Below are 17834 nucleotides of genomic sequence, written 5' to 3'. Positions count from 1 at the left end.
TGGCCACTATCAGTGAGGTTATTAAAGGTTATTAATTTTTTTCTGAGGAATGTTCTGCTGCACTGAATGCACTTGGACAAACCACCAAAATCGGCTGCTGGCAGCTCACTTTGCAAAAGCCAACAAATCATGTCCCAGATATGCTCAATGGAAGATAAGTTCAGAGACGCCGCAGGTCAAGATACCATGCTTTGGCCATGCTCACAGTAGCAAAAGCAAAATGGAAATTGTCATTAGGAAAACTGCTCCTGGAACATTTGAGGAAGATGGCTGAACCACTATCTCCATGACAAAACCATTGCAGCACTGTTATAATACTTGGAATGAAGATTATAGGAGTCACCATACATTATGCCATCACACACTATAAGCAATGATTTTTCTTGTAAAGGCCTCATCATGGTGTTGTCCATGTCATATCCAAACCAATCTTTGGCTATTGTGCCACCAAGACAAAAGCAAGACTCATCGCTGAAGATAATATATCTCCATTCCAGCCTACATTGCTCCATTACAGCCTCTGGTTTCCACTTTGTAGATCATGAGGAAAATGCTATGTAGAGGCTTCCACAAGGGAACATCACACCATGAGCTAATCAAACGCCTCCCAGATGATATTGTATGAGGGATAAATATTTTCCTGTAATTTGCTCAAATGGAGCCCCAAACTTGCATGAAATTTCCACTCTGTTTCAATGTTGTCTGCAGACACCCATTACTGTATCAATTTCCACCCTTCAGTAAACAAAATGCCATCTGTCACAGCTAGTGATGAGCGAGCACTAAAATGCTCGGGTACTCGTTATTCGAGCAAATTGGAATGCTCGAGTGCTCGGTCCGAGCAGCGAGCCCAATGTACAGTACAGACCAAAAGTTTGGGCACACCTTCTCATTTAAAGATTTTTCTGTATTTTCATGACTATGAAAATTGTACATTCACACTGAAGGCATCAATCAGTCATATCCTGTTTCCTATATGAAGTAGGAACTCTGAAAGTCACAAAGCCTATTTTTATAGGGCCATCAGGTGGCCTTTATTTTTCTTAAAGGGCAGCAGTCGACCCTCACTATTGTTACAGACAGAGCCATCAGTCGGCCATGCTTTGTTGTTGCCATTATTAAAGAGTGGGTCTCCTATACTGTTATTGAGTATGCAGTGACTAGTGATGAGCAAACATGCTCACCAATGCTCGGTACTCGCCCGAGCATCTCACCGCTCGAGATGCTTGGTGCACTGCGAGTATTTCCTGGTTGCTCATTGGCTTTAGAGAGCCAATGAACATGCAGGGATTGTCTGCCACACACTGTAATGCCGTAGCCATGTTGGTTGTGGCATTACAGCAATTGGCTGGCCGCACAGCATCATCAGGTGTACATTAGACCAGACGCCGCCATGCTCATCACAGTTTACCTCGGAATCAGGCATAGGGAGTGGTGCTGCGGCGTCAGGGAGAGATTTGCTTGTTTAGAGTTAGTATAGGTATTCCACAACATATACAGTGCTGGCCAAAAGTATTGGCACCCCTGCAATTCTGTCAGATAATACTCAGTTTCTTCCTAAAAATGATTGCAATCACAAATTCTTTGGTATTATTTTCTTCATTTAATTTGCTTGCAAAAAGAAAACACAAAAGAGAATGAAGCAAAAATCAAATCATTGATCATTTCACACAAAACTCCAAAAAAGGGCCAGACAAAAGTATTGGCACCCTCAGCCTAATACTTGGTTGCACAACCTTTAGCCAAAATAACTGCGAACTACCGCTTCCGGTAACCATCAATGAGTTTCTTACAATGCTCTGCTGGAATTGTAGACCATTCTTCTTTGGCAAACTGCTCCAGGTCCCTGATATTTGAAGGGTGCCTTCTCCAAACTGCCATTTTGAGATCTCTCCACAGGTGTTCTATGGGATTTAGGTCTGGACTCATTGCTGGCCACCTTAGAAGTCTTCAGTGCTTTCTCTAAAACCATTTTATAGTGCTTTTGGAAGTGTGTTTTGTCATTGTCCTGCTGGAAGACCCATGACCTCTGAGGGAGACCCAGCGTTCTCACACTGGGCCCTACATTATGCTGCAAAATTTGTTGGTAGTCTTCAGACTTCATAATGCCATGCACACGGTCAAGCAGTCCAGTGCTAGAGGCAGCAAAGCAACCCCAAAACATCAGGGAACCTCCGCCATGTTTGACTGTAGGGACCGTGTTCTTTTCTTTGAATGCCTCTTTTTTTTCCTGTACACTCTATGTTGATGCTTTTTCCCAAAAAGCTCTACTTTTGTCTCATCTGACCAGAGAACATTCTTCCAAAACTTTTTAGGCTTTCTCAGATAAGTTTTGGCAAACTCCAGCCTGGCTTTTTTATGTTTCGGGGTAAGAAGTGGGGTCTTCCTGGGTATCCTACCATACAGTCCCTTTTCATTCAGACGTCGACGGATAGTACGGGTTGACACTGTTGTACCCTCGGACTGCAGGGCAGCTTGAACTTGTTTGGATGTTAGTCGAGGTTCTTTATCCACCATCCGCACAATCTTGCATTGAAATCTCTCATCAATTTTTCTTTTCCGTCCACATCTATGGATGTTAGCCACAGTGCCATGGGCTTTAAACTTCTTGATGATACTGCGCACGGAAGACACAGGAACATTCAGGTCTTTGGAGATGGACTTGTAGTCTTGAGATTGCTCATTCTTCCTCACAATTTGGTTTCTCAAGTCCTCAGACAGTTATTTGGTCTTCTTTCTTTTCTCCATGCTCAATGTGGTAAACACAAGGACACAGGACAGAGGTTGAGTCAACTTTAATCCATGTTAACTGGCTGCAAGTGTGATTTAGTTATTGCCAACACTTGTTAGGTGCCACAGGTAAGTTACAGGTGCTGTTAATTACACGAATTAGAGAAGCATCACATGATTTTTCAAAGGGTGCCAATACTTTTGTCCACCCCCTTTTTTAGGTTTGGTGTGGAATTATATCCATTTTGGCTTTAGGACAATTCTTTTTGTGTTTTTTTCATTGAAGACAAATTAAATGAAGAGAATAATACCAAAGAATTTGTGATTGCAATCATTTTCAGGAAGAAACTGAGTATTATCTGACAGAATTGCAGGGGTGCCAATACTTATTATCTATAATATCCATCAGAGCTAACAGTCCTTCTGAGGACTAATCCAGCTGCATATAATCAGTGGTGATAGTGGGAATTGGGCAGGCAGGCAGGTATTAGGGGCCAGGGATAATTATTTTTTTTATCTTAATCCTGATTATTTGGTTAAAAAGCAATCCAGAGAACACCGTTTTTCTGCTCCATTTGTTGCCACAGCAGAATGCAGACAGATTCTTTCCATATTACAGCAATAAAAATCCAGAAATTTGTAGTGAATGTGGAAAATATTGGCCTCCATTTAAATTTTGTTGCAGTGTGTTAGTGAAGTTATTTGTAGAACGGGCAAGAAAGCTTGTAAAAGAACTTCAACATGACGTTTCAAGGATGGAGCGAGACTGCCATATACTGGCCAGATACAGTCAAGCGGAAACAAAATATACAAAGGAAGTCACAGGGGGAGCAGGTTCAGATGCTGGACCCGATCAGGTGACTTCCAGGAAGGAGTTCAGAGAGATAAGAGGCCAGCACGCCAAACCTGAGGGGTCTTTGGCGCCAAGCAGCAGTGAGGAGCAGACGTGCTCCCTGCGTCCTGAGAAACCCCGCGTGGCAGGCCAAATCCAGAGGCCTGAGGGGTGCTCCAGCCGGGCACCGATAAAAGAGCTCCGGATTCCTCACAGTTGTGACCCGAGTGCTGTGCCTGCTGAGGATACTAGGAACCTGAGTGAGTTCGCGGAACCCGACGTCGCCCGCCGACAGACGAGGCCTGGACCCCCCTATCCAAGGCTCGAGAGACTGCCTCCAACGGCCAAGCAGAGAGGAGCTGCATACGTGAGCAGGGCCGTCACTTCCACTGCTCACCCACGGTACCGGGGACAATTGGGTTTAAGCACTCAGGTTGGGAGAGGAACGGTTGGGGCTAAAGTAGCACAACGTGATTTAATTGAATTTATCCGGAAAGAGACTCACGGCCTAGCGGGAATAACCGGTGACCCCCGCTAGGGCCAAATTCACGGTTAAAGAACTTGAGTGGTGTCTCTCTTGCCTGATGGCATCACCTTACTTTAAGAGACTGCGCCTTATTTTAAGAGACTGCGCCTTATTTTAAGAGACTGCGCCTTATTTTGAGAAATTTCGTATTTTTCTGATATTTCAAACCACTGTTCATTACCCTTGTTGCTAATCCCTTGTTTCAGTATACCTGTTGTATAAAACTATTTACAAACATCTCTGACTGTTCTCGCCTTGTGTCTCTGTGCGTTGCATTTCGGCACCTGCATTACATTTGGCGTAGTCGGCAGGATGCAACATTCAGACGCAGAGATGGCGGATCAGTCTGTGGTTGGGTCCGGCCAGAGCCATATACTCCTGGGGGCTATGCTCAGCCATCTTCCCAAGTTTACAGGGGATGGCATGTCACTTTGGGACTGGGCAGAAAGACTGAGAAGTATGCTACGTATGTATCCCCTTGACCCTCTAGCCCAGGCGGAGCTGGCCCTCCTAACCCTTGATGGAGAGGCCCGACAGACTGTGATGTACCGCCCACCTGGGGACCGTGACACCGTGGATAAAGTGATAAAAATTCTAGAGGACATGCACGGTGACACTACAGATTTGGGACACTTGCGCTTACGGTTGTTTCAGCGGGTCCAAGGGGAAAATGAGACAGTAAATCAGTATGTTAATGCATTACAGGAAGTGACGGCCCATATCACTAAGAAAACTCGAGATGGGAACCGAGGACTGGGACCATTGGATGAGGTGTTGCGTGACCAACTGATTGCTGGCTTGAAAGACCCTTCCCTGAGGCAGATCCTGAAGGAGCGGCTGCGATTGAGCCCTGATATGGGCTTCCTGGAGGTAGGGGCTGAAGCTAGAGTCCTGGAGAGAGAAGTTCCTGTTCTCAAAGCCACAGTTAGAAGTCATGAGGCAATTGCTCCTGGATTCACCAAACAAGAGCCTGATTGGGTACGGGAATTACGTCAGGAAATTCGAGACATTCGGGTTGAGCTGAATGCTATTAGGAAGACTCCTACTGCCCCCTTGCCGACGGACCGTACTGCTCAACGCGGACGGAGACCAGAACGAGAAAGACGTTCCTATCCGGCCCCAGCACGACATGTACCCGACCTATCGACAGAACGAGGACCGGAGTGCTGGACCTGCGGAGGTAGGGGGCATATCTCCAAAGACTGTCCCAACCGAGAAAGGAGGAGGAGGGGACAGCCGTTAAACTAAAATGCCCCACGGTTGTGGAGCATACCGTGGGGTCTCGAGCTTCAGAGAGTAGAAGAGGGAGCTCTGAAGACATTGTCTCCGAGAGGCCCATTATCTGGGCTGAATTCAATGGGCAGCGGATCCGCTGTTTGATGGAAACCGGGTCTCAAGTGACCACTATGCCTGAGACGTACTTCCAAAGTCACTTTCCTGAAGTCGCTCGTTCCTGCCGGGAACCCACTGTCAAACTGGTGGTGGCTAATCAACTACCTATCCCAGTAGCGGGAGTAGTATGGATGTCCGTGCGGGCATGTGGAAAGGACCTCGGTCGAAAAGCGATCGTACTGACCACCGGGCCCGGAGGCGATGGGCCCATTGTAACCCTGGGCATGAATGTGCTGAAAGAAGTCGGACAGTTCCTGGCTGAGGGCTGTAGCAAAAACAACTGGACCCGCGCCACTCGAGACCCAGCTAACAAGAGAGTGTTCCAGCACCTCGTGCGGGTCAGTCAGATTCAAAAGTTGCCCACTACCTCCCAGTACCTTGGTAAGGTATCGATATCGCCCGAAGCCACAATGACACTGCCGGTGGGACAGACTGTACTCACTTTGACGGTGCTGGCACATGTGTCCTTAGAGGGCGTGGACATTCAAGTTGAACCAATGGAGGGAGAAGAAGCGCCCTCTGGACTCCTGATTGCTCGAACTCTGGCCACCGTGCGGCATGGTCGAGTACCCGTGCGCTGCATCAATTTAAGTGGCACCAGTTTACAGTTGTTGCCCCGACAAGAGGTGGCGCGAGTGTGCATAATGCCGGAGGCCCTTACTAGAGCTGACGCTATAGGGCTGGCACCTGTGGAAGGAAGACCATGGACCCTAGAGGTGTCCCTCAATAGCAAGGAACATGGAAGAGAACCGTTGGCTGGATGCCACCTCCTGGAAGAAATGGAAGCTAACCTGACTGAGTTTTCTGCTGGACAAGTAAGGCAGATCGAACAACTTCTGCAGCGATATCAGGGAGTGTTTTCACAGCATGAAGATGATTTCGGGTGCACTCGGGACATTCAGCACGAAATACCCACCGGAAATACTGCTCCCATTCGAGAGAGATATAGGCAGATCCCACCTCAAATGTACCAGGAGGTGAAAGAGCTGTTGGCCCACATGTTGCGGAACGGTGTGATCCGTGAAAGCCAGAGCCCCTGGGCGGCTCCGATCATGCTGGTCCGAAAGAAGGATGGTACCCTGAGATTCTGCGTAGACTATCGAAAGCTGAATGCCTGTACAGTACGGGACTCCTATCCACTCCCCCGAATCGAAGAGTCTCTATCTGCACTAGGGAGCGCCAAATTCTTCTCCTCCCTCGACCTGGCCAGTGGCTATTGGCAGGTCCCAGTAGCTGAGAAGGATCGTCCGAAGACAGCTTTTGTTCTCCTTATGGGCCTGTTTGAGTTCAATCGAATGCCGCTCGGACTAACAAATGTGCCAGGAACCTTCCAACGGCTGATGGAGAGATGCTTGGGGGACCTCAACTTTGAAGCCACTTTAATATATCTGGACGATATAATTATCTATTCCGCTACGTTTGAGAATCATCTCCACCGATTGGAACAAGTGTTAGAACGGCTACAAAGGCACGGCCTGAAAATTAAGCCTCGTAAGTGTCGTCTCTTCAAACTAGAAATTGAATATCTGGGGCACACTGTGTCCAGTGCAGGGGTGCACCCCACTGCGGAGAAAGTAGCTGCCGTGCAGAAGTGGCCCACACCCGCCAATCTAAGGGAGCTAAGGGCGTTCCTGGGGCTTGCTGGATACTACCGCAGATTCATTAAAGACTTCGCTAAGATTGCGATCCCGCTCAATGAATTGCTGAGAGGAACAGCTGAGGGAGCCAAGCGGCAGCCCATTCAGTGGGGCCCACGACAAGAAGAGGCATTCCGAGCATTGAAAATGGCGCTAACAGATGCCCCAATTCTGGCCTACGCTGACTTTTCGCAGCCTTTCATGTTGTACACTGATGGAAGCTTGCATGGGCTGGGAGCAGTGCTGGCTCAAGTACAAGGAGGGAAAGAGCGAGTGATCGCGTATGCCAGCAGGTCACTCCGAGATACGGAGAAGAATACGGACAACTACAGTTCGTTTAAGCTGGAGCTACTGGCACTGGTGTGGGCCATGACCGAAAAATTTGCTGAGTACTTGTCAGGGTCAGAAGTGCAAGTGCGGACAGATAACAACCCTTTGGCCCACTTGGAGAATGCCAAACTGGGCGCGTTAGAACAGCGGTGGGTCGCAAGGATGTCCAAATTCCAGTATAAAATCGCCTATTGGTCCAAGGCCCTGAACACACATGCAAATGCCCTGTCACGGGTCACTCAGGCGGGGCCGAAGAAGGACAGAGATGAGGAGCTCGAAGGCGACGAGATCCTGGATTTCAGCCAGTTCGCCGCTGCTGTGGTCGACGCCCAAGAGACCAGAGAGGAGCCGAGGCCCACTCAGATTCTGGGCCGTTCAAGAGACGAATGGATACATCTGCAGCAATCCGACCCGGAGCTAGCAAAGTTGAGAGAATGGGTCGCCCTTAATCAGAGACCCGACCAGGAAAACCAGAGCCGCTTCACTTCCAACTACCCTACGAATCCTAGGCCAGTGGGAGAGGCTCCTCCTGAAGGACGGCTTGCTATGCCGAAGAATCCAGCTGCCTCGAGAGTTTGATGTTACCTGGCAAGTGGTAGTTCCAGGAGCGCTAGTAACACAGCTAGCCCAAGAAGCTCATAGAAGAGGTGCTCACTTCGGAGTAGAAAAGACCTTCCGGTGGTTGCAACGGCTGGTGTATTGGCCTCAACTGCGACAAGAAGTCGAGGGGGTATGCCGAACATGTCGCCAGTGTGAGTTGAACAAGCCCCCGGAGCAAAGAGCTCCCATTCAGACCATCCGAACCTCTGCCCCCTTGGAAGTCTTGATGATTGACTACTTGATGGTAGGAACTTCATACAACGGTTATGGACACTGTTTAGTCATGACTGATCACTTCACCAAGTTCGCAGTAGTGACGCCCACTAAAGGTCAGACGGCAGAAGCCGCAGCCAAGGCCATCTGTCAAGATTTCATCCGGATTTATGGGTGCCCGAAGCGAATACATTCTGACCAGGGAGCCTGCTTCCAAGGACGAGTGATGGATGAGCTATACCGCATCTATGGGATCGACCGTTCCCGGACAACGCCCTACCACCCGCAAGGGAACGGTGCATGCGAGCGCTTTAACCGAACCCTGCTGCAAATGTTGCGAACACTGGAAGCGGACAAAAAGTGGCCCGAATTCGTGTCCGAGCTGGTGTGGGTGTATAATAATCGAGTTCATGCAACCACCTACATGTTGCTGTTTGGAAGAAGTGGCCAAGAAATCACCGAACTGGAGCTAGACTCAGAAGACCCCGGTCCGGGCCGTAGCCCAAGTACCTGGATTCGAGAACACCAGCATCGACTCCATACCGTGAGAAGACTGGTTGCTCAGAAGTTTCAGGAAGTAGAGCATGCAGTTCGGCCCCCGACCACAGGTGGATCGCTTCAGCCAGGAGACCGAGTGCTGGTGAGGGCTAAACGATTTGGGAGTAAGCTGGACCATCGTTGGGAGGCAATACCATATCGGGTGGGGAAGAAGGTTCACCCAGACAACCCCGTCTACGAGGTTAGGCCCGAAGGGGATGACGCCGCGACATCCAGGGTGTTGCACTGTAATATGTTGTGACCTTGCTTCTCTGAAGCAGAAGTCTGTAACAGGGCTGGGCCCTCAGACGTGTTGGCTGAAGTGCCACATACAGGAACCTTGGGGGATGAAGAAGGGTGGGCCACAATGCAGTTGGGCCCGTCAGAACCGTTGGTGCCACTCCCGAGTGGAACTCAGAATGAGTCAGGAAATGATTTGCAATCCCCAGTAGTTGATTCCTCGGATCTCCCGGAGTCTCCTCCGCAAGAAGAGCCCCGCAGAACTGAGTGGGCTAATGCCGGAATTCCTCCTAACCGGTATGCTCAGGAAGAGTTTATCTGGTCTCGAATCCAACAGAAAACTGCAGGAGTGTGCCCAACTCCTGTCTGAGCTTGCACTGCCTGGAAGGAGACATCAATTCTGCAAGGAGTCCACTCGCCCGAGGACTGGCGAGCAAAAAGGAGGGAGGAATGTAGAACGGGCAAGAAAGCTTGTAAAAGAACTTCAACATGACGTTTCAAGGATGGAGCGAGACTGCCATCTACTGGCCAGATACAGTCAAGCGGAACCAAAATATACAAAGGAAGTTGCAGGGGGAGCAGGTTCAGACGCTGGACCTGATCAGGTGACTTCCAGGAAGGAGTTCAGAGAGATAAGAGGCCAGCGCGCCAAACCTGAGGGGACTTTGGCGCCAAGCAGCAGAGAGGAGCAGATGTGCTCCCTGCGTCCTGAGAAACCCCGCGTGGCAGGCCAAATCCAGAGGCCTGAGAGGTGCTCCAGCCGGGCACCGATAAAAGAGCTCCGGATCCCTCACAGTTGTGACCCGAGTGCTGTGCCTGCTGAGGATACTAGGAACCTGATCGCGGTGCTGAGTGAGTTCACGGAACCCGACGTCGCCCGCCGACAGACGAGGCCTGGACCCCCCTATCCAAGGCTCGAGAGACTGCCTCCAATGGCCAAGCAGAGAGGAGCTGCATACGTGAGCAGGGCCGTCACTTCCACTGCTCACCCACGGTACCGGGGACAATTGGGTTTAAGTACTCAGGTTGGGAGGGGAACAGTTGGGGCTAAAGTAGCACAACGTGATTTAATTGAATTTATCCGGAAAGAGACTCACGGCCCAGCGGGAATAACTGGTGACCCCCACTAGGGCCAAATTCACGGTTAAAGAACTTGAGTGGTGTCTCTCATGCCTGAGGGCATCACCTTACTTTAAGAGACTGCGCCTTATTTTAAGAGACTGCGCCTTATTTTAAGAGACTGCGCCTTATTTTGAGAAATTTCGTATTTTTCTGATATTTCAAACCATTGTTCATTAACCTTGTTGCTAATCCCTTGTTTCAGTATACCTGTTGTATAAAACTGTTTACAAACATCTCTGACTGTTCTCGCCTTGGGTCTCTGTGCGTTGCATTCCGGCACCTGCATTACATATTGACACCAGGTCACTGTGAAAAATAGTAACCTACAGGCCAGCTTTTTAAAACTGGTTTTCCGTCACACGTATCACATATAAGTTCGCTCCAAATTCAGCTATTTCAGGCCTCCATGTAAATTTTGTTGCAGTGTGTCAATGAAGTTATTGATACGAGGCCGCTGTGAAAAATAGTAACCTATAGGCCTGTTTTTTAAAGGGAACCTGTCACGTCCTAGTTGCTATGTACACTGCCCCCATTGCTTTGTTAGTGATGCAATGTGCATCACTAACAAGATTTTTTCATTAAAATCGGTGGTAGTATAATGATTTTATAACATTATATACACTTTGTCCTACCTGCTGTATTCAGTCATAGTTACATAGTTACATAGTTTATAAGGCCGAAAAAAGACAAGCGTCCATCCAGTTCAACCTATTTCTTGTGCACTGCAGCTATTCCGCAGCGTTGATCCAGGGGAAGGCAAAAAAAAAACATGCGGTATAGGCCAATTTACATCATTGAGGAAAAATTCACTTCCCGACACCAATCTGGCAGTCAGATTAAATCCCTGGATTAATTAACTAAGCATAAGATGTAATTTTATTGTTCTCAAGACAGGCATCCAGGCCTCTCTTGAACTCATTAAGTGAGTTGGACATCACCACTTCCTCTCCCAGAGAGTTCCAGAGTCTCACAGCTCTGACCGTAAAGAATCCCCTTCTATGCTGGTGCAGGAACCTCCTTTCCTCCAGACGCATAGTGTGCCCCCTCGTCTTTGTCACCATCCTTGGTATAAACAGTTCATAGGAGAGATCTCTGTACTGCCCCCTGATGTATTTATACATGTTTATGAGGTCTCCCCTAAGCCTTCTCTTTTCCAACGTAAATAGGCCTAATTTTGACAACCTCTCTGGGTATTCTAGTCCCTCCATTCCCTTTATTACCTTAGTCTCCAATATGTCTTTCCTGAGCACCGGAGCCCAGAACTGTGCACAATATTCTAAGTGCGGCCTTACCAGCGCTTTATACAGAGGAAGAACAATGTTCTCATCATATGCCCCTATTCCTCTTCTGATGCATGCCATGACTCTATTTGCCTTCGCAGCTGCTGCCTGACACTGGGCACTCCAATTTAATTTGCTATTAACCAAGACGCCCAGGTCCTTCTCCATGTCAGATTTCCCCAACGGTTTCCCATTTAATATGTATGGGTGACTGCTGTTTTTCTTTCCCATGTGCATGACCTTACATTTATCGGCATTGAACCCCATTTGCCATTTTTTGGCCCAACTCCCCAATTTATCTAAATCCTCCTGTAGCTGTGCCCTTTCCTCATCTGTATTAACTACTTTACAAATTTTAGTATCATCTGCAAATATTGCTATTTTACTATGCAACCCTTCCACTAGATCATTAATAAATATATTAAATAATATAGGGCCCAAGACAGACCCTTGAGGCACCCCGCTAGTAACCCTGACACACCCTGAGCTTACTCCATTGATAACCACCCTCTGCTTTCTATCACTCAGCCAGCTATTTACCCACTTGCACACATTATCCCCCAGACCAAGCATTCTCATTTTATATACCAACCTTTTGTGTGGCACAGTATCAAACGCTTTGGAGAAGTCAAGGTATACAACATCCACTGACTCTCCCCGGTCCAGCTGTGAGCTCACCTCCTCGTAGAAGGCGATCAGGTTTGTTCGGCAGGAGCGATCCCTCATGAATCCATGTTGATATGGAGTTAGACAGTTATTATCATTAAGATATTCTACAATAGCATCTCTAAGAAATCCTTCAAACAATTTACCCACAACAGACGTTAAGCTGACTGGTCTGTAGTTCCCAGGGTCACTTTTAGACCCCTTTTTGAATATTGGTACCACATTTGCTTGGCGCCAGTCATGTGGGACAGTCCCTGTCCATAAAGAGTGCTTGAATATAAGATACAGCGGTCTGTCTATCACATTACTTAATTCTTTTAGTACCCGGGGGTGTATGCCATCTGGGCCTGGTGACTTGTCTATTTTGATATTATTTAGGCGTTTCTGAACTTCCTCCTGGGTTAGGTGGGTGATATTTAGCGGAGGGTTTACTTTATCACTCTGCATTTCCTCCGATAAATTGTTTTCTTTTGTGAAAACAGTGGAGAAGAAGCTATTGAGTAGGTTTGCTTTACCCTCATCGCCCTCTATGATTTTACCCAGGTTATTTTTCAATGGGCCAACTCCATCAGTTTTAATCCTTTTACTGTTTATATAGTTAAAGAACAGTTTGGGATTCGTTTTACTTTCCTTGGCAATTAGTCTCTCTGTCTCCTCTTTTGCTATTCTTATTTGTTTCTTACAGATTTTGTTTTTTTCCCTATAAGATATTAGCGCTTCCTCGCTGCCTTCTTCTTTAAGTTTACCGAAAGCCCTTTTTTTGTTTTTCATTGCCCTCTTGACTTCCTTATTTAGCCACATTGGCTTCCTCCTATTCCTAGCCCTTTTATTCCCATAAGGTATGTACCTTCTACAGTGACTATGTAGGGCTGTTTTGAAAATTTCCCATTTTCTATCCGTGCTCCTATTACTAGAGATACTATCCCAGTCTATAAGGTGAAGGGCATCTCTTAGCTGATCAAACTTTGCCCTTCTGAAGTTCAGTGTTTTTGTGACTCCCTTGCTGGGCACCCTACTGAAGCACATGTGGAATTGTATAATGTTGTGGTCACTATTTCCCTGGTGCCCCCCGACCTGCACCTCAGTTATTCTGTCTGGCCTGTTAGTTAATATTAAGTCTAAAAGGGCCGTCCCTCTAGTTGGTTCCTGCACAAGTTGTGACAAATAATTGTCTTTGATAATTGACAGAAACCTGTTTAGTTTCTGAGATCTACAGCTTTCGGTTTCCCAGTCTATATCGGGGTAGTTGAAGTCCCCCATAATAGTTGAAGTCCCCCATAAGGGGGAGAATAAGAGGAGAATAGATCGTAGTTGCTGGAGTGAGGACCTCAAAAAATCACCTCCAATCTAGACACAACCTTGCCGGGAACAGTATTCAAATACATGAGCGGCGCCGGCAGTGAGTGAATGCGGTGCTGCCCATGACTGAATAGCAGGATCACTCCCCTATGACTGATGACTGAATACAGCAGGTAGGACAAAGTGTATATAATGTTATAAAATCATTATACTACCACCGATTTTAATGGAAAAATCTTGTTAATGATGCACATTGCATCACTAACATAGCAATGGGGGCAGTGTAGATAGTAGATAGGACGTGTCAGGTTCCCTTTAAAACTGTGGTAACATGTATCACATATAAGTTCGCTCCAAATTCAGCCATTTCTGACCTCCATGTAAATTTTGTTGCAGTGTGTTAGTAAAGTTATTGACACCAGGTCGCTTTGAAAAATAGTAACCCAACGCCAGCTATTTAAAACTGGTTTTCCGTCACACGTATCACATATCAATGCGGATCAAACCCAGCCATTTGTAGTGACCGTGGAAAATATTGTCCTCCATTTAAAATGGGCAAGGAGCGTGGCAAGGGACTGGGAAGTGAACGTGATGGTGATGATGGTGCATGCAGAGGATGAGACCGAGGCAGTGGGCAAGGTGAAATTGTGCCACAACAAACACCCACATCTTCTCGCTCGACCTTCCTGTCCCAATTAATAGGGGACCGCAGAACACCACTATTGAACAAAGAGCAGTGTGAAAAGGTTATTGGTTGGATAGTAGATAATGCTTCCAGCCATTGAACCACCACCACCACCCTGTCTCCCTCACGGTCAAGTATCAGTAGCCGTGAGTCTGGACTGCATATTCCTCACCCTGATCATCTTTCCTCCCACCATGCCGAGTGCCCGGAGACAACTGATCCCACACTTGGACACTACGAAAAGCTGTTCACTTTACCATTTATAGATTAGGGCCTCTCGCCCAGTCCACTTGGAGCGGGGCAAGAGGAGATCGCATGTAGCGATGCCCAAATGTTTGAGCAGCCACGGTCACACGAAGGCGACAGTGGGAAACTGTCACAAGAGGTGGATGATGATGAGACACAATTGCCAGAAAGTCAGGGAGAGAACCAGGGTGCGTAAGTGGAAGATGAGGTGATGGACGATGAAGTCACTGACCCAAACTGGCAATGTGACATGCAGAGTGAGAGCAGTAGCACACAAGGGGAGGGAGGCGTAGCACCACAACAGGCAAGAACAAGCAGTATGGTGGTCGCAGACAGAAGGCGGGCAACCGTTCCCCGTAACATTAACATGAGGAAGTTGCTAATACTCTGCTGATAACCCCAAAATGGCAATTTACACCACCTGCCATTCCAGCATCAGCAGGGGTAGCAAAACTAGCAGCCTGACCACCACCAGCATGATCAGGAACATGGCAGCAAAGCACCCTACTAAGTGGGCCGAACACGAGGGTCCAGCAAACACCACAGCTTGTTCCACTGTTGTGCATTCACACCAATCCCCTGTCCATGGCGAATGCCAAGATGCCTCCCACCCTGCACCGGTCGTTGAACCCTCTCAACTAGCACCATCAGCAAGCACGTCCACGTTCTTGTCCCAGGGCAGCGTTCAGTTGTCTCTACCCCAGTCATTGGAACGAAAGAGCAAATACGCAGCTAACGCCCCACAGGCCACACAACTAAATTCTCACATTTCACGAAAGCTTGCGCTTTAGCTGTAGCTGTAGCTGACTTTCTAAAATGGGCACACAGGCGGCATACTTTGACAAGCAGATCCGAAAGATCCAGGTAGGTTTTGAGAAACCACTGAATCATGAGGTTAAGCATATGGGCCAGGCATGGTACGTGTGTAAGCTCGCCTTGCCTCAGAGCCACCAGCATGTTCCAGCCATTGTCACACACGACCATACCTGGCTGTAGGTTCAGAGGTGTCAGCCACAGATCTGCCTGCTCTTTCACAGCTGTCCACAACTTTTCTGCCTTGTGTGGTTTGTCACCTAAGCATATTAGCTTCAGCACAGCCTGTTGCCGCTTGGCCGAGGCAGTGCTGCAGTGCTTCCAGCTTGCGACTGATGTGGTCATTTCAGAGATGGATGCTGAAGAGGAGTAGGATGAGTTGCAGATGTTGAATGTGGGTCAACCCTGATTGACCCAGGGCCCGCAATCCTCGGCATCGGGAGGACGTCTTCCGTCGTAAGGTCTGACTGGGTCTGACTGGGTCTCGGCTTCGACTATGTTAACCCAGTTTGCGGTCAGCGACATGTATCGGCCCTGCCCTCAAGCACTTGTCCACGAGTCCGTGGCTAGGTGGACTTTCCCAATAACTGCATTGTTGAGGACAAGGCTAATGTTCTGTGACACGTGCTTGTGTAATGCGGGGATGGCACACGGGGAGAAATAGTGGCAGCTGTGGACCGAGTACCGAGGGACGGCCACCGCCATCAGGTTGCGAAAAGCTTCCGTCTCCACGATCCTAAAAGTCAATATTTTGAGTGCAAGCATTCGCGAAATGTGAATTTAGTATTGTGGCCTGTGGGGCATTGGCTGCGTATTTGCGCTTGCATTTCAAGGACTGGGGTAGGGACAACTGAATGCTGCGCTGGGACAAGGACGTGCACGTGATTGATGATGGTGCTAGTTGAGAGTGTGCAACGACAGGTGCAGGGCGGGAGACATCTTCGCATGCGCCATGGACAGGGAATGCACAACACCGAAACAAGCAGTGGTGTCACTTTCAGACATGTTTTCTGGTCTCTGGCGTTCGGCCCACTTTGTCGGGTGCTTTCCTGTCATGTTCCTGATCATGCTAGTGGTGGTCAGGCTGCTAATTTTGCTACCTCTGCTGATTCTGGCCTGGCAGATGGTGCAAATGGCATTTTTGGGGTTATCTGCAGAGTCTTTAAAAAACAACCTGACTTGGGAAGACCTAACAGTTGTACGGGCAACTTCCGTCGTGTTGATGTTCCAGGCAATGGTTTCCCGCCTTCTGTCTGTGGCCACCACACTGCTTCTTATTGCCTGTTGTGGTAGTACGCCTCCCTCCCCATGTGTGCTGCTGTACTCACTCTGCATGTCACCTTGCCAGGTTGGGTCAGTGACTTCATCATCCACCACTTCGTCTACCACTTCCGCACCCTGGTCTTCCTCCTGACTTTCTGGCAATTGTGTCTCATCATCATCCACATCTTGCGACAGTAATTGCATTTTCCCACCGTTGCCTTTGTGTGACCTTGGCTGTTCAAATATTTGGGCATCACTACATGCGTTCTCCTCTTGCCCCGCTTGAAGCTGGCCGGGCGAGAAGCCCGAATCTATAAATGGAAACGTCAACAGCTTTTCGGAGTTTTCAAGTTTGGGATCAGTTGTCTCCGGTCACTCAGCATGGTGGAGGAAGGAGGATCAGGGTGAGGAATATGCGGTCCAGACTCATGGCTACTGAGACTTGACCGTGTGGAAGACAGGGACGTTGTGTTGGTGGTGGTGGTGGCAAAGTGACTGGAAGCTTTATCTGCTATACAACCAACAAACTTTTGACACTGCTCTGGGTTCAATAGTGGTGTGCTGTGGTCCCCTACAATTGGGACAGGGAGGTCGGGCAACAAGTTGTGGGTGTTTCAGCTTGCCCACGGCCTCGGCCTCTGCATGCACCATTACGTTCACTTCCCCGTCCCTTGCCATGCGCCTTGATCATTTTAAATGGAAGACAATATTTTCCACGTTCACAACAAATGGCTGGATTTGAACCGCAGTTATATGTGATATGTCTTACGGACACCCACGGTTTTAAATAGTGGCCCTGTAGTTTACTATTCTTGGCAGCGACCTTGTGTGAATAGCTTCACTGACACACTGCTACAAACTGTAAATGTAGGACAAGATTTTCCACTTTCACTACAAATGGCTGGATTTGAACCGCAGTTATGTGATACGTCTGATGGACAGCTACGGTTTAAAATAGCAGCCCTGCAGTTTACTATTCTTTACAGCAACCACGTGTGAATAGCTTCACTGACACACTGATGCAAAACTGTAAATGGAGGACAACATTTTCTACTTTCACTAAAAATTTGTGGACTTTTATCGCTGTAATATGGGATCACGTCTGATGATGAAAAAGATCTGGCTGTATTCTGCAGTGTTAACAAGCAAATGGAACCCTAAATGGTGTACTCTGTATTGCTTTTTAATCAAATAATCAGGATTAAGATAAAAAAAAAATTAGCCTTGGCCCCTGATATCTCGGGCTATGTCTACGGATATCTTTAACAGCAGAAGCAGACTGAACATGCAATGGACCTTCTTGTGCTGTATACACTACCACAAACCTTGCCTGCCAGCCTAACTCCTGCTATCACATATGCAGCTGGATTAGACCTCAGAAGGACTGTTAGTTCAGATGGATATATAGATATATGTTGTGGAA

This window comes from Phyllobates terribilis, unplaced genomic scaffold, assembly GCF_046119375.1.
Source record: "Phyllobates terribilis strain yellow unplaced genomic scaffold, ASM4611937v1 Scaffold_1__5_contigs__length_1240528914, whole genome shotgun sequence".
Classification (NCBI taxonomy): Eukaryota; Metazoa; Chordata; class Amphibia; order Anura; family Dendrobatidae; genus Phyllobates; species Phyllobates terribilis.
Note: the sequence above shows the minus strand (reverse complement) of the source record.